The sequence below is a fragment of the Ovis canadensis genome, chromosome 19 (assembly GCF_042477335.2).
Source record: "Ovis canadensis isolate MfBH-ARS-UI-01 breed Bighorn chromosome 19, ARS-UI_OviCan_v2, whole genome shotgun sequence".
NCBI classification, from domain to species: Eukaryota; Metazoa; Chordata; class Mammalia; order Artiodactyla; family Bovidae; genus Ovis; species Ovis canadensis.
The window spans coordinates 51,963,132-51,986,160 of NC_091263.1; the positions used below are offsets into that span (position 1 = coordinate 51,963,132).

General features: G+C 45.7%; 1 protein-coding gene across 5 annotated transcripts in view; it reads left to right on the forward strand.

Moving 5' to 3' along the window:
• The window catches only part of PRICKLE2 (prickle planar cell polarity protein 2), a 352,734-nt gene that overhangs the window by 223,640 nt on the left and 106,065 nt on the right, over positions 1–23,029 (forward strand). The window contains exon 1 of one of the 5 annotated variants that reach the window (XM_069562272.1): positions 102–652. The exons of the other annotated variants lie outside the window; for them this stretch is intronic. The gene's annotated coding sequence lies outside the window, so the exon portion shown is untranslated. Of the gene's footprint in view, positions 1–101; positions 653–23,029 lie in introns of those variants that run through there. 5 annotated transcript variants of the gene reach the window in all.

Genomic DNA, 23,029 nt, shown 5'->3' on the forward strand with positions numbered 1-23,029 from the left:
GAGGCTAATTTACATGTAAATAAATCTTAGCGCTGGGCAGAGGGGACGGGACATCCAGATGCCGTGACTGACTTGCTGACGTCACGGCTTCATTAGCATGCGGAGGATGCGAGCACTGCAACAGCGACTTGGGCACCACCAGCAGCTCCGCCGACAGTTCTTAGTATTTCTCGGCGGAGCTGCACAGTTCCTGGTTCTGTGTCTCGAGCTCCGCGACCAGCTGACTGGGTGCCCCCAGGTCTGGCTCAGGATCAGCTGGTGACGCTGAAGCTGGGGTCTGTGACTTCCTGCCGATTGTCGTGAAGAAGGGGAGTTCATATGAAACTAGGGTTCTCGGGAAGGAGAACAGATCCAAAGGGAGAGAAGAAGTCACTTTTTCCCCTGCCTGGTGGATCCCAGGAGGGTCTGAATCCAGCAGTGCTGTTTCTGTGAGCGAAGGAAGAGCAGCGCGGGCTCCGCTCCTGCTGCTGCTGGCTTCAGGAAGGGTCCTGATTTGGAGAAGGGTTTCCAGACAGAGATGCTTTGGCTGCCTGCCGTCCTGCTTGCCTTCTTAGGAGCCAGACCCAGGGGAAAAGTGAACTGGGGCAATTGACAAGCTCAGAGGGTCTGGCGGAAGCTTCTATCCAGACTGGGAATTTAACTCTCCCTTGAGGTAGGTAAGACATTTGTTGGAATTCACGAATTGAACAACAGTGTATTTTCTAGGAAGGCTGAGAAGGCTAGATCTAGAGGCTTTGCATGGGGGTGGGCAGGACATCGGGGCTCTGTTATCTTGCTGGCGAGGCTATTTGCTGTGGTCCTCTGGCACCTCTGCCCTTATCATGCTTATTGGAAAACTCAATTGCACAGTGACATTTCACAGTTCTAGGGAGTCCTGAAGAATCACTTAAGTCTTAGTGCTTTAGAGGCAGCTTTTCTGTAAAAGAAGTGCAGCTGTCCTTAAAAAAAATAATAATACTACTAAAAGGGGAGAGGGTTTAAAAACCAAGAACACACCTGGCTGCGTGCTTGCATTTTGGCTCAGGATCTCAGAAACCATTAGAGGCTCTGGGAAATGAAGACTTAAGTGAGACTTCCAGGCGAAGAAATGGCGCTGGAATGATTTAGGTTTAATTTTAGCCAGTGCTTTCAGATTAGAAATGGTGACAGAGCTCCGGAGTATGACCGCACAGCCCGGCTGAAACACATGACTCAGTGTGTTCTCTACATTGGGTTTCATAGAGGAGTGGTCACAGTGAGCTCTTCTCAGCTCTTGGTTTCCCCAAAGCCAGTCACAGCATCCCTCATCTGCCATGAAGGTCTTGGTGATGAAAGACAGATTTTTAATCCCTTTTTGTTGTTGTTGTTATGTGGTCTTAGAATATGCTGAGGTCTGATGGGGCTTTTATGAGCCATAAATAACCCGGGCTGGGCCAGATCACAGGGGGATAAGTGGTCTGTACCAGCTGTGATGCCATCCGCTGGTCCAGGCGTGGCTCTTGTATAACTTCTGCACGTATGCGATTTCCTCGGAGAGTTCTGCTTCTAGTCAGCGCATCCATGGCCAGTCGGGGGAGGGCTCCAGCGTGCTGTGACTCTGTAGACAAGGCCTGTCTTGTACCAGAGCTGCAGCTTGCAAGGCTGCAATTTGCTTTGCTTGAATATCTCTTCCCAGAGAGTGTTTTAAACCATCTCAGGGAGACTTAAACTAAATGAAGCAGCCTGGCCTCCTTGCTGGAGGCTGAATTGGCTACTCTAATCCCGTTTTCCAGAAGGCTTCCTGGCTGCTGATGGCTTTCACAGATGGGTCAGGATGAGTGTCCCCTTGGGCCCCAGAGCAAGTCACAACTTGAACAGAATTACCGTATTTTGGAAATTCGGATTTTAATGCCTCCTTGAGTGCTTGTAAAGGTTTTGACTTTCTGTCAAATACTCTTTCCCCTCGGGAATTCTTTTTTTTTTTTTTTTAAATGTGAAAATTAAAACATGTTGGCTCCATCAGACATTACAGCCTGTAAACAATCATGGGGCCGCCAGAAATGGTAAAATAGCATTGTTTGGAATGGCAGGTTTGTAAAGGTTGACCATGCAATGTGCGGGGGGCGGGATGGGGAGAGAACTATTGGAAGGAAGGTGCACTCATGGAAGCTTCAGGAATGAACAGGGAATTTTGCAGTTAGGCAGTAGGGTATGATATTTATTATCAAGGACTCAGACTCTGGATTCAGAAAGAGGTGAAAATACTTGAGCTACCTTTCTGAATATTGTTTCCTGCTCATGTAATGAGAAGAGCAGTAGAACCAACGGGCAGGTGTAAGGATGAGGTGACATAGGAAAGCACCCAGCACACTGCTAGCTACATAGCAAATGTCCAGTAGAAGTTAGCTACTACTGTTGTTACTGTTGTCATTGTTACCTTTTTATCATCATTTTAATAAGTGTAGTTGCTAAAAAAAAAAAAAAAGACAACCCACTGAAAAGACAGTATGTTCACATCCACTTGCATGCAGAGAGGTTCAGCCAGAAGCAAAGGTGCCATCTTCAATCACTGTAATGTCCCAAACCATTCCCACTCAAAGCCACTTCCCACCCTACTGACTGAGTTGACGTAATAAGATGTATTGTCTGTCGCTGTGTTTTGCAGAGCTAGAAGTGACCTGATGCTATGATGAAAATCATCTAACATCAGCTGGGGCTCAGGCACTCTTAAAGAAGTTCTCTTGTTTGACTGCCGACAAGTCTCATGTAGACCATTACAGGGTCCAAATCAGAATCCATGCACTTCTGGATTTCTGTGCACATTTCTCTTCTGATCCAACATTGCATGTGTAGGAGGCCTGCCTTTTCTTTCTTCTTTGTGTGCAATGCAGAAACTAAGCATCAAAGGGAGGCCTTTGAATACGTTCTTCACCTGATGAATGGCTCCTTGGAAGTTCCACGGCTTCATTTATGCCATCGTATTGGTGGCGTTGTTAAGGGAAAAGCATGGTACTCCCTTCCCTACCTTCCTGTTAACCCAGGCGTCTGCCCTTGACTTGTGTCGAAATACACCATCCATCTTTCCTAGATTTTTGCCCTTCCTGTGTCCTGCTGGTGAGCATACTTCAGTCATGCAGATTGATAGCTCTTTCTCCCTATTCTTTCAGCATCTTTCTTTTAAACGTAGGTGAACTGGAACTCCAACACAGAGGCCTGAAGGATGACTTACAAGTGACTCCTTTACAGTCAGAGGAGTCTGGCTTGAAGTTCTTTCTGTAGAAACTCCACTTGGGAATTGATCACTCCAGGCTGTAATAAAGTTGTGTCTTGCATAGAAAATCATAGTTCTCCCTTAATGATAGCCTTCCTCCATTGCCTCCTGATTGTATGTGTGATCTTAGGAGAGTACCTTGAGCTTTCTGAACTTTGATTTCCCCATATAAAGCTTAGGCATAAATTTCCCTGACTCAGTGGGACTCATGGGCTTGCTGGGGAATAGAGGCAGCACTGCCTTTGCCCAGTTCCTGCCTCCTATGAGGTACTCAGCTTGCTTTCCTTCTGGGGCTGACGACTTTGACATTTCCCGTTGAATCCGAACCTGTGAACCCTAGGGAGTTTTCATGCTCATTCAACAGAGGAGACGGAAGGCCAGAGAGGGAACATCACATACCCTCAGTGACACAGCTGGTGACAAGCCCTGGTACCCAGTCTAGTGCTGCTTCTGCTACACGTGGATTGCAAAGGCGTTGAATCTGCGCAGGGCTTTTTTCCTCCCTTCTGTACTGCTGGTCTTGAATTAGCAGGAACCTCTTTCTTTAGAAGCCGGAAATATGATCTTCTCTCTTCTCTGTTGTTTTCCAACACCCAAGAGTGAAAATGCTCTGTCCATCAGACAGTCATGCTAGGTGGCATTTGGGTAAGGGCTTTTCTTTTGTGCTTGAAGACCTACTAAAACCTTTCTCTATTCATACCCTCCTTGAATGTCATGCTTATAATAGGTCATTGCTGGTCACCATGAACTATTGCCAGTTAAGAAGCTGGAGGTCTAGGCATTGGCAAAATCTGTTTCCCTCATTTATGCTCTTGGCTGACATTTGCCACTTTGCTCTTTTCCTCTCCTGAAAAGATTGTTCATGAAACGTTCTCATTCTTATACATTGTCTGTGTGTGTGTAGGATGTGTGTGGGGGTCGTGGTGGTGGTGGGGGGGTGGTTTGGGTGTATTTGAATGAAGCAGGGGAGAAAATGCTGGATGAGATGACATTGAGATTCCAGCATCATTAGTCTCTGAGCGTCTCCACTGGGGACCTGGCTAGATGATTTTGGAGACTTGGCTTTGTTGTTTCCTTGGCATGCTGTTTGAGCAGTTCTTTGTTCAGAGTCTGCAATCCAGAAGCAATCTTCTTCCATTATTTCCCTGGGGACAAGGCAGAGGGAGAAAGAAGGTGGAGGGAAAGAAAAAAGGCGGGTTGGTGGGGAGGAGCTGCTGTTTGTGAAGACAGAGATTAGAGAGATTGGATGAAGGAGTCAGGAGGAAGGAAAAGCAGGAAGCAGCTGGGAGAATATCAGAGCAGTCTCCAAACCACCATGAATGTGCTAAGCTGAAGTTCCCTTCGGGTGACGTCACAGCCCAGAAGGCAAGCACCTGTGTTCCACTTCGGCTAGAAATGCCTGTCCCCGCCTGTCCTATAGGATCTGTGCTCAGTCCCTGTCATGTCCAGCGCTTCGGGCTGTACTTCATCAGGCTCCTCTGTCCATGGGATTTTTTAGGCAAGGAAACTGGAGTGGGTTGCCATTTCCTCCTCCAGGGGATCTTCCCCACCCAGGGCTTGAACCCGAATCTGCTGCATTTCCTGCCTTGCAGCTGGATTCCTTACCACTGATTCTATGGGAAGCCCATAGAATCTGTAATGCAACCATTTGCCATGTTAGATTCTAAAACCCTACATGGGGCTCAGCACAGCAAGTGTTTTCCACCAGAGCACCATGGCCTATTTTTAAAAAGTGCATTTATTCAAGAGCACATTGTTTAGTACAATACGAGCCAGCCAGCCTCCCTGGTGGGTGTGTAGCCTGTACTTCAGCACATATTTGGTTGTAAAGTCCGTCAGGATCAAGTCAGCTGAACTGAAGACTCAAGTTTCATGAGAGCTGACATGGAAGAGGAGACAACACTGCCCAGAGCACAGAATCCAGAAGCATCCCTAGTTGGAAGTGGAGACCTCAGGGGAGTCAGGACTGCTGGCCTTGTTGGAGAAAGCATAACCAGAGTCTTGGTCACTCAGGACAGTGGGATGACCTCTAGGAAGAATGAATAGTGGTGATTTCTGATAACCCCTGTTCTTCCTGGTTCTGGCATTCGTGTATAAACCATCTGGGGGCACTGGAGGGAACCTGGGATGGGAGGCAGAGATGGAACCAAGGTGGGGCACCTTTTACAGTCAGCACTGTGCCTGTCTCACGGTAGATGGGAGCTTGAGTTGTCTCCATTCGTCTTGCACTGGGAGCACCGTTGACTTCAGCTCCCCCATCCCTTCTTGGTTTTTAAATATCAAACCTTACGGATAGGATCCAGCCCCATCCCGGGTTAAAATTAACTGGGACAAGAATTCTTAGCATTTCATTTCAGCTGGGCAGGATGCCATTTTTCCAGCTCTTTTCTTGGCATCCATTCATCAGTTTTGAGTCCTCAGAGATTCTTGTTCATGAAAGTTCCAGGACTCAACTGAGAAACAGCTGTACTTTCTGTGGTCACCGGGTCAGATATTTTTCAGGGTAGCTGTTAGTATATATGTCAGTGTATGTTATGGGTGTCTACGTGTCTGAAATAGTTTTGTGCTTGGGTGAATGTATGGCAAAGGCAGTAGGTATCATAGGTTGAACACTTAACCATATTCTAGTTGATGTGAAGGATGGTTTCCATACCTTGTTAATCCTTGCAGCAGTTACACAGCTAGATATTAGCTCCATTTAGTAAGAGAGAAACCAAGACTCCAAGAAGTTAAGTAACTTGCCCTACTTTATGCCTAGAAGAAAGAATAAAGCTGGAATTCAAACCCAGGATGGTCATGGTCCAAAGCCTGAATGAGGCCCACCATTCTGGGTCTCCTTACACTTTTTACTATAAAGTATTATGAATGTTTTTTCTTTGCCTTTGAAATCTTGTATCTGTGGAATCCTAACGTGAGAAATACCTCATTATGTAGCCATTGATTGATTGCTTTTTTTTTAAAATTGGAATATCATTGTTTTCCAACGTTGTATTATTTTCTGCTGCACAGTGAAGTGACTCAGCTATGTACACATGCATCCCCTCCCTCTTGGACCTTTCTCCCATCCCGCCCCTCTCCGTCATCACGGAGCGCAGAGCTGAGCTTCTTGTGCTGTGCAGCAGCTTCCACTGGCTAGCTGTTTGACACATGTGGTGGATATATATCCGTCTGCTCTACCAACGTGTCCCCCTCTCCCCTTCCCCACTGCGTCCACACGTCCATGCTCCATGCCCGCGTCTGTTTCCAGGGTAGGAAGAGAGATGCTATGTCTGCGTCTACCCTGGAAATAGATCCATCTGTACCATTTTTCTAGGTTTCAGGAATCCTTTTGCTTGATCTTTTGATAAAATTGGCAATATCCAAGAGACTGTATCAGGCACAAAACAGAACAGAGTGGCTTCTTCATAGCCAGCTCTGAATGTGGCTTTTAGAATGGAAGTGTGAGGTTCCTTGGGAAGTTGGTAAGACACACTCTGATGAGGAATAAAAGCTCTGGGCAAATGGAAGCAGCCCTTCTGTTGGACTAAACGAAGTGTGGGCAGATCTGCTGCGAGCCTAGTTGAGTCCAAGAGAGGGGCCAGGCTTGTGGGCTTTTGATCCCCCCATCATGAGCACTTCAGGTCCTAAGTAGAATGTGTGTTTCCCCTTTCTGAGCCTCAGTTCTTCTCTCCCTAAAATAAAGGCCCTGGATTAGGTGATCTGTAAATTGTCTTCTGGCACTGACCTTGATGAGTGTGAACTTTCAGAGGGAATTCAGCCTTGTCAGTGGAGGTGTGCAATTTGCTCTAGTGGCTGCTCTTGGGCGGAGAACTAAAAGGTCAGGTTTTATATCTGGCCCTGACCTCTGTGTGTTGTGAATATGCGCTGGAATATGAGAAGCAGTAGCCCTCCAGAGAGCCACTTGGAGCTTCCTGCAAAAGCCTCTGCCCTTTGGATGTTTCAGATGTTTAGTTGGGGGCGGGAGGGATGTCGGCAATCAGTGCCTCTCGCTCAGTCACTCTCAGAAGGCCTTCAGGCTGTGTTCTGTATACACGCATCCTCCTCGGTGCCTGAGACCAGGACTCTCCAGCGCATCATACCTGCACCTGGGGGTGTTGCTGACTCTGCATTTGTAGCCAGCTCCCTGGTGATGCTGGCGCTGCTGCTTCTCGGCCACCTGTGTCACAAGCACAGAGGGCTCCACAGGAGAGGAGATGTGACTGCATTCAGAAGGCCCAGGTTCAAGTCCCAGTTGTGTCATTGCTTATTGGAGTGAACCTGAAAGAGATCACTTAGCTGCTCTGTGACTCAGTTTCTCCTTCTGTGGAGTGATCAATAATTAATAACTAACAGTTAGTTGACTGTTTACTATGTGCCCAGCACCATGCTCACTATTTTTTAAGTCTTTTTTAAAAAAATTTTGTTAAGAGTATGGGTTGCTCTGCAATGTTGTGTTTCTGCTGAACAGCAAAGTAAATCAGCTTTACATAAATCAGATACACATATATCCCGTTTGGGGGATTTTCTTTCCATTTAGGTCACTGCAGAGCACTGAATACAGTTCCCAGTGCTATACACTACGGTATAGTTATCTATTTATATATCTATCTATAGTAGCGTACATATGTCAATCCCAATTTCCCCGTCCATCCCACCTCCCCTCTTCCCTCCTTGGTATCCATACATTAGTTCTCTATATCTGTGTCTCTGTCTCTGCTTTGCAGATAAGTATGCCTCCACCATTTTTCTAGATTCCACATATGATATTTGTTTTTCTCTTTCTGACTTCATTCTGTGTGACAGTCTCTTAAGTCCATCCTTACCTCTTCAGAGACACAATTTTGTTCCTTTTTATGGCTCATGTTCACAATTTTATGTGTTATATCTTATGATAACCTTGTGAGATAGGTTCTGTTATGCATTCTATAGATGCTAAGCACAGAGATGTTAAGTAACTTGCCTAGTATCACACAGCTAGTAAATGGCCAAGCTGAAATTTGAATTAAATCACTTGATTCTGAAGCTTCCAGAAGTTGTAGGAATGATAGTTGTGAACCATCTTGGAACTTATGAGTGTTTTACAAACATACCATATGAATAAATACATTTACTTCTATGATCTGTATGTTTATAAACATTTAGGACACTTTGGTGATTTCTATATTTATAAATGTTTAGGACACCTGAGGAGAAGGCAATGGCAGCCCACTCCAGTACTCTTGCCTGGAAAATCCCATGGGCAGAGGAACCTGGTAGGCTGCAGTCCATGGGGTCGCTAAGAGTCGGACACGACTGAGCGACTTCCCTTTCACTTTTCACTTTCATGCATTGGAGAAGGAAATGGCCACCCACTCCAGTGTTCTTGCCTGGAGAATCCCAGGGACGGGGGAGCCTGGTGGGCTGCCGTCCATGGGGTCGCACAGAGTCGGACACGACTGAAGCGACTTAGCAGTAGCAGGACACCTGAAATGGTAAGAAGTTGGTGGTTCCCAATTGAGATGGTATTGTTTCTGAGGAAAAAAAAGTACTGTTCCATTTTATATTAATTCAAATCAAATGCTTTGTGAAATTTTGAAAAGCACAGGTATTTATGCTGTTGTCTTGGGTTGTTCAACTAGGAAATAAAAGTGTCAGCTGAGAGGAGTGGGAGGTTCTGGTTAGCTAAATTTCTAGCTGTTGAGAATTAGATCCCAGTTCATTTTCAGTCTTGTTTTTGCAAATTTGGAGAATATATCCAATCACTCTTCTGCCTTAATAGGAAGAGCACAGTTACCCAACTGTATCTTGTGATTGAGGATATGGCATATAAATTATTATCCTGAACACGAATTTCCTGCAAGTGGATTGATTGTGGGTTGATTGTGAACATCATCTGAGTTTGTTATCTCTCCCCTTGCTGTACCCCAGGCTGTGATCTGGTAGGATAAACAGACGTCTGCTTTCTTCCCTCACCCCTCCTTATTATTCTTCTAGAAGCTTCTATCTGAATGACAGAGGAAATCCTCAGCGGGGAAATTTATTCTTATTTGAATATGTACCCATGTTTGACCTCCATTCTTAATGTCCCAGCATACTAGGAGTATGGCACATACCGGCACCTGCATCACCTTTGTCCACTGTGGACCTCATTGATGACACTCCACACTCTTTGTCAAGCTCTAGCACAACCTCAGACTACTCCTCAACCCAGGACTCAGGTAGCCTATATTGATCAGTTGTAGTTGCCCCCAAGAGATTGAACTTAAATGCCATGTCTCCTCTTGGACGCTGCCTGGAAGTTGATTCTCTCAGTTTGGTAAATACATACCAACCACCTATTAATAAAGCATCTGCCTGCAATGTGGGAGACCCAGGTTCGATCCCTGGGTTGGGAAGATCCCCTGGGGAAGGAAATGGCAACCCACTCCAGTACTCTTGCCTGGAAAATTCCATGGACGGAGGAGCCTGGTAGGCTACAGTCCATGGTGTTGCAAAGAGTCGGACATGACCGAGTGACTTCACTTTCACTTTCTTTCACCTATTAATTCTTAGGCATGCTGAAAAGACATTTTATTTTCTACTTACTCTGTGTTGTTTTATTCTTCCTCCTCCAAAGTGGATGGACCTACAAGCTTATTGAAAGTTTCAGTTAGTTGAATTTTTAGTTAAAGTTTTAATAGAGTGTTTTTATTTCTCTGCCACTCACATCCTGTTGTTCTGATTAACGTGGTGGCCATTCTTAAGGCTCCTGTCGCTTTTCATTACACGTGATGTAGGCTCTTTATCCAGCTTTCCTGCCCTGATGCTCCCGGAAGAGTACCTGCCATCCAAGGGGCTGTTTCGTGTAGGCACCCTTTTGGCAGCTCAGCCAGGGGCCAGGTGGCCGGTGCACATGCAGTGGCTGCTGTTGGCTCACTGTGCTGCTGTCAGCGGGTGTCCTCTCCTGACAGCTTCGCTCTCAGGATTCAGGAGTTCATGTAAATTATGCCCAAGTCTCCTACTTGCCTTGGAGGTCGCATCGCAGAAGTCAGCTGGAGAGCCTGTCAGGACTAGAAGCTTGCCACCATTTGTGACAGTGAATCCTCCCACTAGCCTGAGCGCCTTCCCCTGCTTCCTGTGCAGGTTGGGCCACCACACTGAAACACCTGGCTCATTAGGAAGCAGAGTGAAACGTAAAGCAGAGAATTCCCTTGTTCCTGTCTCAGCAGCAGGAGCTTGAGTTCTTGCTTGAATGGCTTCTGAAAGGTTGAAAAGCAGCCCTAATCACCAGGCTTGGTTTTGATCGGACTAGCTTGAACCTGCCTTCTGCTCACTTTGGCAGTTGGACTGCCTAAACACCAGTGTGGTTTGCCCTTGCCATCCTTAAAAATTGCCTTCCATCCTGTATCATTGAATGCCTGAGATTGAGCATCCTACGTGGTCAGGATGATATCATGTGCTATTTTGAATTTTTAAAAGCAAACGTTGCAGAGAGTGAGAAATGGAACATCTGCAAAACATAAGGCAGTGTCTGTGGGCCTGTGGGGAATAGCAGAGAAGACCTTTTACACTTAGCCAGTTCTCTAAACCAGGTGTTTTTAACTTGAAATCCATGAGCACCAAAGGAACAGTAAAGACTGACAAACTTTTTGAAATTAAATGCAGCATTTACTATGAATGTGTGTATGTTCACCGTTTTAAGGAAGAGGATCCCAGCTTTCATCAGACTCTTAAAGATGTTAAGTCATTTGAAAGTTAATAAGAAGTGCTGGATTGGATGGTAGATGGTTGTAAACTCACCCAGGAAACTCTCCTGAGGTTAACTGGGGACTAGAAAAAAATCCCTCTGCCCTATACAAATACGTCACAGTTCTACAAAGCTCTCAGGAACTGGAAGGAGTGAATTACCTGGTTCTCTCCCATTTTATAGATGGGTAAATTGAGGTCTGGAATCTCAGATGCCAAAGCCACGGGAGTACTTCTTTGTTCTGTGTTTCAGATACTTTTTATTATTAACGTAACAATTTCAGCAAGTTTTTGGAACATTTACTTTAGGTTAAACTACAGCTTTTCAGTCTTTCTGTATTCAAGGCATTCTTTCCAATTTTGGACATTTTGCAGTACACTTAGCAGGATTACATTACATGGCAGTTACGGTATGATTCTCGGTCATTCTCAGGATATATTCTTCTCTGTCCTAGCTTTCCTGTGTCTTCTTTCATCCCAGAAGAAGATAGTCTTTCTCTGGTGTGGTTTTGATGATGTACTACTGATCTTATAGTTGACTCACACTTTCCATTTTTGGCATCATTGTAACAATGTAGATTTTCAGTAATCCCAAAAAATGAATATAAAAAAATTTTTTCACACTGATTCTATCTTGTGTGCCCATAACGTGTTCAGCCTCTCGTTGAGAACTACCAAGCTAGATTCCAGGCTGGATTGAATACTTACTGTTTTAGGTTAGAGTTATATGGCACACCACTCCAGTACTGTCGCCTGGAAAATCCCATGGACAGAGCACCCTGGTAGGCTGTGGTCCATGGGGTCGCAAAGAGTCGGACATGACTGAGTGACTTCCCTTTCACTTTTCACTTTCATGCATTGGAGAAGGAAATGGCAACCCACTCCAGTGTTCTTGCCTGGAGAATCCCAGGGACGGGGGAGCCTGGTGGGCTGCCGTCTATGGGGTTGCATAAAGTCAGACATGACTGACGTGACTTAGCAGCATGGTTATAAAATAAGCTCCTTGATTTTATGGAGGTTATAGTGGGAGAAACATTTGATAGATCCACCAACAGGTAAAAGCAGTTTCTGATAGTGACAAATGTTAAGAAAAAAATTAAAGGATAATAGAATGAAGAGTGAATGAGAAGGGAAAGTGGGCTATTTTTCATAGGGTTCTTGGTGGAGGTGCCTTTGAGTAATTACATGGATAATGAAAAATAGGTCAGCTCAGAAAGAGCTCAGGGAAGGATGCTTCAGGCAGTAAAACAGCCACTGCAGAGGTAAGAGAGGGATGGCCTTGGCACACATGCAAGCACAGGGGACAATTAAAAGGTCATTGGGGCTGAAACATAGTAGAGAAGATGTGGGGCAGTGGGACAAAATGAAGTTGGAGAGACAGGAAGGGGCCAGATTATACTGGATCTCATAGGCCAACATTAGGGAGTATGTGCTTTAATTGTAATGGGAAGCCAGTGGAGCTTTTTAAGCAGGGCAGTTGAGTGATACCGCCATTTTTTAAAAAAAAAAACAAAACAGAAAATAGATTGTAGAAAGGTAAGAGTGGATACAGGGAAGAATAAGTAGGCTGTTGTACCCCAGGCAGGTGATGCTGACCAGATGGGGAAAGGTGGAAATAGTGAGTAGAGCTCATGGATAAGTGACCAAGCCTCATCCCGTGCACCAAGAAATCCACAGACTGAGCTGCTGTTCATTGTATCAGCTCAGCCAGAAGCACGTGGGCGTTGCTGCACCCCCCGGGTTTGGGGGTGGGAGGCGCGGCTAGGAGACATACATCCTTCCACCGTCACCTTGTCAAATCTGAATATAACAGATTCTTGAATATTTTCAGTGTCTCACTCCTGTAGACCATGTGAATTCAATTCATCCAGGGCTTCTTTCCAATAAAACATGAAACCAGGAAGTGTTATTTTCTTTCTCTGTACTTCCCTCCATCCCCTTGCTGCTGCAGAATGAGGGGACTGGTCGTGGCTCAGGACAAAACCACATAAACCTTTCCACGGATTGGGTTCGAAGAAGGGAAATCAGCATCTTGCCTTTTTTTTTTTTTTTCTTTCTCCTTTTTGTCTGTCCCCCCTTGTGGGAAACCCTGAGAAATGTGTTTTGTTTTTTGCTCTGGACTTGACTGAAGCCAGGTCTCTCCTGAAAATAACGTCTTTCCCTGTTGTGTCTAATTCAATCTCAATGGCAGGGCTTCACTTCCAGCCTCAGTGCTTGGTAAACACCCAATTTCTTGACACTCTTGTTTCCCAAGTCCACTGGGGTCATCTCGAGCCGTTGGCTTCATTCACGGAGGAACATGGATTTCTGGGAAGTCTCTGCCTCCAGCCCTTCAGCACGGATATTAAAGGGCCCCTGTCAAGTTTTGAGGGGTGTGACCATTGCCAGAATCCCCACAAGCCAGGCCCCTGAGGGGTGCTCTCGCCAGCTGGCCCCCGTCCACACCAGAAACGGCTGGATTGCAGAGGTTCTCTGTATATGGAGCTGGCTGAGTTCCCCTGGATGAAAGGCAGGCTAATATAAACTGAAAATGTTATTAATAAGCAGCCACTTAAGAATTTCCTATGACTTGCCAGTGATTTGGGGGCCTCTATGTGAACAGGGAGAAAAGCACAACTTGTTTTACATGGATTAGGGGAGCAGCGCAGTCCGTCTGCTGGGGCCTCGAACAGGCGCTCGCTCAGGTGTTCAGTGAAGGGTTCTGGAATCTAGCTGGTCCAGGTTTGCGTTTCCAGTTTCGTAGTCTGGCGGCTGTGGGAGCATAAGTGAGTTTCAGAAACACTTTGAGCCTTGGTTTTCCCCATCTGTAAAATGAGGAAGATATTCCTGATTTCCATCTCTTACTGTGCTGTGAGGATTAAGTCAAGAACGCGTGGAAAGTGTTTTGCACAGAGCCTGGCACACACCCCAAAAATGTCCTTTTCAAAAGGAAAGTTAGAAATAGCATATCCCAGAATTGGAACCGAACTGACTCAATTTGCCCTGCTTCAGGGTGAAAAGTAGAAGATTTGGCATTCTAGACACAGCACACTTAGTAGTAATGGCCATAGTGCTTGCTTCTCTGAGCACCACCTTCTTCTGTGAAATGGCAATAATAGCCCTTGTTCCTCTGAGGAACCTTGGTAGATATTTTTGGCAGTTCACAGAGTTCCCCGAATTGAAAGTGCATGGGAAGCTCTGAAGTGTTTGATTAGTCCCAGGGTCATTATCCGAGCCTGTTTACCTTATTGTATCTTGGTAAGAAACTAAGGTCATCTTTGTGACCTTGAAGTGTTAAAAGCATGGTAAAATAAGTAAGCCTGAGGTAAAGATGGTAATCAAATTCCCTTCGTCAGTCCAGCACACCTTCAAGTATATATTAGGTGTTTAATAAAGACTCACAGAAGTGATTGGTTTGCCACCCATCTGTTTTCCATTGATCTGTTTCCATCCCAACTGAAATATATTAGTAGGGGCTAGATCAACTTCTAGCAAACAAGAACCATAACTATTTTTATTGACTTGTTTTACTTTTTGTCCCTGTACATAGCACAGGGCCTAGCAAACTGGCCCAGTCAGATTTCACTATAGCCAGCATAATGAAGGTATTATTTAATACCAGCTGTATTATTTAATACCAGCTATAGGTATTATTATTGGAGAAGGCAATAGCACCCCACTCCAGAACTCGTGCCTGGGAAATCCCATGGACAGAGGAGCCTGGAAGGCTGTAGTCCATGGGGTCGCTGAGGGTCGGACACGACTGAGTGACTGCACTTTCAGTTTTCACTTTCCTGCATTGGAGAAGGAAATGGCAACCCACTCCAGTGTTCTTGCCTGGAGAATCCCAGGGACGGGGGAGCCTGGTGGGCTGCCGTCTATGGGGTCGCACAGAGTCGGACACGACTGAAGCAACTTAGCAGCAGCAGCAGCAGCATAGGTATTATTAATCCTAACAGCCACTCAGTGAAGTGGCAGAGATAGGGTTTGAACCCAAGGCACTGTGCCTCCAAGATCTTAATTCACTGCGCAGTCACAGGATGCTATTTTTGAGTACTTAGGGGATATTCAATGCTTCAGATTTGGTCTCAATGGGGTTAGCCAACTTCTACACAGGAGGTAGTGACTGAACAAGTTCTTTGGCAGGTGGCATGGAAAAGAAAAGCAAACAGCGAGATATTTTGTGGAGTCTTACAATTCTCATTTTGAAGTCAGGAGGTGAGGAGTGTTACAATTCAATGTGTAGTTATTTCCTCAGAAACTGTTCCCCTGAGGGACTCATCTGGAAAGGAGGAGCTCTTGGAACTGGATCTGCTTAGCATCCAATGAAGGAAAAACGTACATGCCATAAAATCACAGTTAACATATGGACCAAGTGAAATGGAGGAACTGGTCCAGGCATAACCATTCCATCTACTTTGGTTGCTTCTTAGGAAGGTTGTGGGTCTGAACGCAGCTCAGGAAATCAGAGCTTCTCTAGATACTCACAGCCTTTCCTAATGGATGCAGTGATGCAGGTAGCAGTGTTGCCATGGAGACACCATCAGTGGCCAAGCTCTTTCCCTTGAGGGTTCACTCTTACTACTCATCATGATGCTGAATTAGCTAGCTGTGTGTTTGGTAGGCAGATTTCTCACTGGCCTGTGAACATGTTTACAGTAAAGCAAAAACTCCTTCACTTGGGTTGCATGTGTACTCTTGCACCTGCTGACTTGTCACCGTCTTAGACTCCTTTCAGTGTCTTGATAGCACCTTGATCTCTCTTATCTGCATGCCTTTATCCACCTGTCAGGAATACTCCTTCCTTCTCTTTTTGCCTAGCAACTTCCTAGTCAGCAAGGTGGTATCCTGTGCCCAGCATGTGCTAGGTGTTCTATTAATAACTGACCTAACAACAAAGTCACAAAACTGTTCAGTTTTTTATTTCTGTGTCTCAAAACTTATTTTGAAAAGCTGCAGTGTTATATACAGTTAATAAGTATAGCATGATGAACTAACTTCCAGACAGCCTTCTAGAAAAGTCTGTTGCTAACATTGGGCCCTTTTATGCTGCTTGTTCCCCCCTCCCTCCGTCTCTCTGTTTTTTGCATGCACACCCACACAATGCATACACATATATTATTAGTTTTGCTCAACCCTTTGAAATTAAATGACAAGCATAATCCTTGACCTGTGTGTTTTTCAGCATTTGTCTCCTAGATAAGCACCTTCTCTTAAGTAACCTCACAAGTACTTGACTTTGAAATTTATGATCTAGCTCTCTGTGACTCTATTTTTGTGTCCCAGTCACACAGGGGCTTCTTACAATTTTGTTTTAATCCCTCACAATACCCACCAGAATGCATACTATATAATAGATGTACAGTGATTCGTTGTTTAATAAATGAAGCCGCCGGCAGCAGACACTTGGGGACAGTCCCCTCTTCCCCCTGGGCATTCACCTTCTCAGAGTCCTCTGACCCGTGGTTCCTCCATCCAAAGGAACTATCACTCTCTAGCCTGCCTGTTTGGCATGTGGGGTGGGCCACAGGGGTGTAATTCTCACCCAGTGACTGTTGGGAATTGGGTGGGGGGTGAGTACCCCTGCCTCTTTGATTCTCTAGTAGGCCATCTGTGAAGAATGTTCTAGACCATTTTCCATAGCTTCTCCACTAAATGAGTCACAGTTGCCCAGAGCTGCAGCTGCCCATCACCCGTCCATGTGTTGGCATCGTTCTCTGCTCTGCATCCCTTCCGCAGTTCCTTCTCAGGAGCTTGGGGATCACCTCCCAACCTTCTTTATGTTCGGAGCCCTTTCCCAGATCTGATTCTGGGGAAACCTGATCTAACACGTGGTTCTTCCATTGCCGAGACATCAGATCCAGAAATCAAAGTCTGGTCAGAGATACTCATAATATGAAAAGTCATCCAGGAGGTTTAATTTAAAAGAAAAAGAAAATGTTTCCACTGCCTAAAAAATCCCAAGATAAATTAGTCCACAGTAGGGCACCGTGTATGCTTCTTCATGGAAATATGAATTGACATATTAGAGGAAACAACTGCCACTAAAAATGATCCTGTACCAAGTTGGGCAGCGCCTGGCAGGGATAATCTCCTCTTGGTGCAGATGGCCAGAGCCGCTGGAGCCCAGACAGAGGGCAGGGAGTATGACGGGCCAGACAGCGGGCTTTGGCTCTGCGCTCGCACCAGCCTCGTACCCAGCTGGCCCTGTCACGGTCTCCGCCCTTGAGCTTCTGTGTTGATTAGGAAACCGTTTTTCCTTTCTCACAGAGATAGAAATCTTGCTTCCAGACATGGCAAGTGTCAAGGTTCATGCCTGGGTCCCTCAGTCAGACTGAGTGTTTCAAGAAAGAGGAAGAACGCAGTATTGTGGCTGGGGGGATAGGGGGTGAAGGAGCCAGTGAGGCTGCAAATAACAGGATATGCTGACGTCTGGGTATCAAGACAGGGAGATAGGAAGTCCAAGGCGAACGGAATTCAGGAGAAAGGAAGAGCTTTCCTTGAGCCCACTGAGATGGCCTCTTCCCCCAAATCACAGTGCTTCAGTACAGGCAGGGGCTCAGCCGCCTTGGTCACCCACTTCCATGCCTACAGTGGTGGAGGAGGGGAGGTCAACACATGGCCTCCTGAGACAGTCACTCCATACCCTCCCCCATGCCACAGCCTCTGCTTGCCTTTCCTCTGCCTGGAGAACTCTCCCTGGTCTTCCCCAGAGCTGGCTCCTCCTCTGTCTTGCCATCACAACTCACATGTCGTTTCAGTGGGGAGGCTTGTCCTGATCCATCCTTGGCCCCTCTCCCATCTCCTTGTTTGCTTCCATCATGACAGTCACCACAGTCTGTAAGTGGCAAGTTTATCTATGTGTTGACCTTACTGTTGTCTCTCTTCTTCACTTGACTTGAAGCCCCATGAGGTTAGAAATACTGTCTGAATCCCAGCATCTCTGTACAAGGCCTACAGTAGATGCTCCATCACTGTTTGCTTGGATGGTTGGACAGGTAATGAGAAGGATGGAAATATGCACGGAGGAAAGAAGGAAGATTTGACCACTCTCCTAAAAAAAAGGCGATAGAAAGAGCTTTGGTCTTGGAGTTGGACAACTTAGGTTCTAATCTGTGTGACTTCAGTCAAGTTGCTTATGAGTTTGTAGGATCATATGTGTGAAACGGATACAAATGCCAACTATATAGGGCAGCTGAGAAGGAATAAAGGCGATGATAAACTATGGAACAAAATGACTGTTATAAAACCTTTTGTAAATGTAAGAAATTGCATAAACATTAGAAATATACCTGCCATCCCCCAGTTCCCAAGCACACACTGGAGTCAAGGCCCTGGACGTCAGACTTGGCCTGTGGAGTCCTCCATCCTTCCGGGACACGTTCCCCCTTCTTGGAACATCCTCATCTCGTTTCGTTTCAAGCCAGCCTCCACAAGCCTATTTCCCACCTGCCTGCCTTCCTGTCTTTCTGACCCTCCACTGTGTTTCTGTGCAGCACTCGGAAGGAGGGAGCTAAAGCCTTGTCATGTGGGTCATGTGATCGTGTGGCCCAGGCGATTTTGGAGGGGAACCGCCAGTGTTCTTGGTGATAGCTCAGTTTTGACAGTTCTGGTGTACTCATCATGGGAGTATCTCAGTGATACCCATTTTTCTAAACAATTCTTTTTTGTTGGTTTTTTTTGTTGCTGTTCTTGTTTTTTATGTAGTTGTTTTCTTTGGCTGTGCTGGGTCTTTGTTCCTGCATTTGGACTTCTCTCTAGTTGTAGTGAACAGGGGCTATTCTCCGTCTGCAGTTCGTGGACTCCTGATTGCAGTGGCTTCTAGCACACTGGCTTCAGCAGTTGGCGGTGCCCGGGCTTCGCTGACCTGCAGCGTGTGGAATCTCCCCGGACCAGACACCGAACCTGTGTCTCCTGCATTGGCAGGTGTACTCTAAACCACTGCACCACTAGGGCCGTCCTCTCAGGGCTAAGTGAAAGCAAGCAGACCCCACTTCCAGTTCTTACCAGCTCGCTTACACGGCACGGTAATGGCTTTTCTGCTAAGAGTGCCCACTTCTTTTCATTCCTCACAACCAGGCAGCCTGCAGCCTAATAAAATCTCTCTTCACTCAAAACACGTATTTACCTGTTTTCTTGGTCAAACAGATAAGGTGGGAAAGGTGTTCCCAAAGGTATGAAACGCAGAATAAGTTTTGGCTCATCTTAGGCCAGTGTCTTGCATGCATGTGAAAAGCTGGATGTTTTTATTGGGAACTTGAGGGAATGGAGCAGCAGAGTGGACTGAGGAAGCCAGGCTCCTACTCAGCCCCTCAGAAGTCTGGCCTGCCCAAGACACCCTTTAGGTGGTTTGCAGTGACGTCACTTACCGCACCATTGAGAGTCTGTGACCAATATACAAAGACACAATTCAGAGCCAGGGCTTAGTGGTTTTAGATTATCCATGACCCATCTCTCCCTACTTGCACAGCAAATTGAAAGTTGATAGCTGTTGAAATCCGGGTTTCAGCTTTCTTTTTTCTATCTATCTGAGGGACCCAGCTTAACTCTGTGATACCCTTAAGTGTATAGGCAGTTCCCACGTTGCCTTGTGTTCTCTGCACTATGCACATAAAGTCTCTGATCCTGCTACAGGGCACCAGATCAGAGCAAACCCACTTATCTGGATTGAAGAATGCACATCTTTCTGCCGAGAGTGTTGTGTGTCCATGTGTGGGTGGCTCTGGCTCATGGCTTTTTATTTCAGGCCAGAGTCTTGTCTCTCGGTACTCCCTGATAGCGCGCACACATAAATGAAATCTGGTCTCCAGTTCCTTTACATGAGAGGAAAAGAGGGCCCGCATCTGTTTCTGTTCAGCAGTGATTATCTCTGGGATTGTGAGTGTTTGAATTATTTTTTTCTTCTTCTTGCTTATCTGTAATTCCTGATTCTTTTCTACATACATTATATGTTGCTTTTCTTTTTATGATAAGGGGGCAGTGACATTAAAATTACGATAAGGAGAAAAAGGCTTACTCTTTTCCTCTGGTTAAGAGTGAAAGGAGTGATTCTTGTGCCTTTAGTGAGCTGAAGTCATGGAAGAATTTAAATACCAAGGACACATCTGTTAATTAGCAAAAAGCTTGGGAGGCCTTTGGGGTATTTTAGCCCTCTGTATTTTTTTTATTATTATTAATTTTTATTGGAGTCTAGTTGCTTTCCATAGCCGTCTGTCTTTAACAAAAGTATCTTTCCCACACCTGATCTCACCTGCCTGAGGCATTGCTGTATTGAGCCCAGAACTGTGCATTCGTTATCCCCCACTTGATTTGTGTTGGGACTGAGCCCCCTTTAAGCAGTCTGCCCTATGACCCTGTGCATAAAAGTGACCTGAACCTGTCTGACCATGAATTTGGCACAGGGAAGCCCATACCCCAGGGAAGGAAGAAGGCAGGATAGATAGCAGGCTGGCAGTGAGAGGCACTGGTTGATGACTGATATAGTCCTGCCTCTCAGCAGCATGTTTTCACACACATGCCCCAGTGGTGCCCACCTGAGTGACAGGTGGGCTTAGTGATACAAGAGGTTAATACATCATGGTCAGGACAGTTGGCATAGATGCCTTGAGACCACTGGGAATGTTGGTAGAACACTCAAGTTTCCAGACCATCCTCTGACTCAGGTGCCCCCTTCTAACTGGGAGGATTGCTCCAGAAGCATGTCCTCCAAGTGCATGTCAGATTGGAATGACATGGAATGCTGGTGAAAATGCACTTCAGGGCCCTGTGTCAGGCTTGTCAAATCAGTCATGGGGGTACATCTCTACACCCTAGGCATCTCCATGTAATGTCTTAGAAACAGGGCATACAATTTCCCATGACCAGAATCATCATCATCATCTGCAGAGTTTGATGATGAATTATTATCTGTTTCTTTGAAGTCATCCAACAGCCTCTGTTTTTTGTTTTTTTTTTGTTTGTTTTTTTGTCTTTCTGCCATCTCTCAAATTATTGGGCACTTACTTCATATTCTGATAATACTAGAAATGACCTTGAGCTGTCCTGGAAAGTATGCTGGTTTCCAGATTTGTGTCTTTGGAACCCTTGAGACGTTCAGTTCAGTTCAGTCGCATCCGACTCTTTGCGACCCCATGAATCGCAGCACGCCAGGCCTCCCTGTCCGTCATCATCTCCCGGAGTTCACTCAGACTCACGTCCATCAAGTCCGTGATGCCATCCAGCCATCTCATCCTGGGTCATCCCCTTCTCCTCCTGCCCCCAATCCCTCCCAGCATCAGAGTCTTTTCCAATGAGTCAGTTCTTCGCCTGAGGTGTCCAAAGTACTGGAGCTTCAGCTTTAGCATCATTTCTTCCAAAGAAATCCCAGGGTTGATCTCCTTCAGAATGGACTGGTTGGATCTCCTTGCAGTCCACGGGACCCACAAGAGTCTTCTCCAACACCACAGTTCAAATGCATCAATTCTTCGGCGCTCAGCCTTCTTCACAGTCCAACTCTCACATCCGTACATGACCACAGGAAAAACCATAGCCTTGACTAGACAGACCTTAGTCGGCAAAGTAATGTCTCTGCTTTTGAATATACTATCTAGGTTGGTCATAACTTTTCTTCTACAGAGTAAGCGTCTTTTAATTTCATGGCTGCAGTCACCATCTGCAGTGATTTGGGAGCCCAAAAAATACAGTCTGACACTGTTTCTACTGTTTCCGCATCTATTTGCCATGAAGTGATGGGACCAGACGCCATGATCTTCGTTTTCTGAATGTTGAGTTTTAAGCCAACTTTTTCATTCTCCTCTTTCACTTTCATCAGGAGGCTCCTTAGCTCCTCTTCGCTTTCTGCCATGAGGGTGGTGTCATCTGCATATCTGAGGTTACTGAGATTTCTCCCGGCAACCTTGTTAGGACCATGAAAATGGTTCTGGAGTTTAGAAGAAGGTGGAGCTTAAGAGAAGTTGAGCACAGGACCTCCTGCTGTCTTATCAACTTGGGCAGCTCTGTTTCATATAATGAGTTTCCACATGGGAGTTCTCTTGCAAAAAAATATTTTCCTCTCCTTAAAAAAAAAAAAAAAAAAAGGAAGGATGAAAAAGAGAAGGGAAAGGGGAAGGGGGGACAGGGGGAAAGACTTAATGATATTTCCAATCCTACCCAAACCTAGAATCCTGCAGTCTATGACTTGAACTTGTCAGCATCGTGTGACAATGAAGACTCCTTTTTTGCCTTCATCCTGTCACTTCTCACACAAAAGGAGACGTTGTGGTTCAGGGTTCAGCGTTGTAAATAACCTGTCAACATCTCAAAGGTGAGACACCGCCCCCCAACAGACAAACACCCCCGATCCATTTATAAGGAATTCTTTTGCATCATGGTCGGTGGGTTCATTGGTATAAATCGCTAGGCATTTTGCAAATGATTTGGTCACTGATGCAGATGACCAGAGTACTTTGAGACAGTTGAAAGGAGAGCCTTCATCTGCTGGTCTTGGGTATGTCATGGAAGAGCCAATTGTGGCTTCTGAATACGAAAGCGAATGAATTCATAGCTGCCACTTTAGTTGGGGGTGGGGGGTGGCAAGGGTTGTTGCTGGGTAGATGGAGGGAGAACGGAGGATGCAGGAGCTCTGCTCTCTGAATCATGCCTTATTCCTTGGAAACCTGTCATTCACAAACCCAATTATGTTCAGGTAGAATGTCAACTCTGACAGAATAAAACCAATGCACGCTTTGTGTGATTGTTTTTTTTTTTTTTAATGAAATCCTGCTTTACTAGCAGGTTCTATCTTCATAAATGTCTATTTAAAAAAGAAAAAACCAAAACCAAATCATTTATTTCCCCACGCACTCCTGAAAAGCTTTAATCAGTGTGTTGAAAGCGAGAGCTCTTAGGTGTTGCTTGCATTTTGCCAAGAGGGAGAGAGAGACTTGAGAATCAAGAGAAATCCTCTTGGCTTTACCTCTGACCCTCTGCACCTTTCTCAGCATCTAGGCCTTGCCGTTGCTCATTTGTAAACAGGAGTTATTAAATTAGTCTCTCCAAAGGCTGTCATGGAAGCACTCAAAGGTTAAAAATTCTTTGCAAATAAAAGTGCCTTGCCACAGCAGTGCCTGTTAATTATAAATGAGGAATGGAAGGCAGACG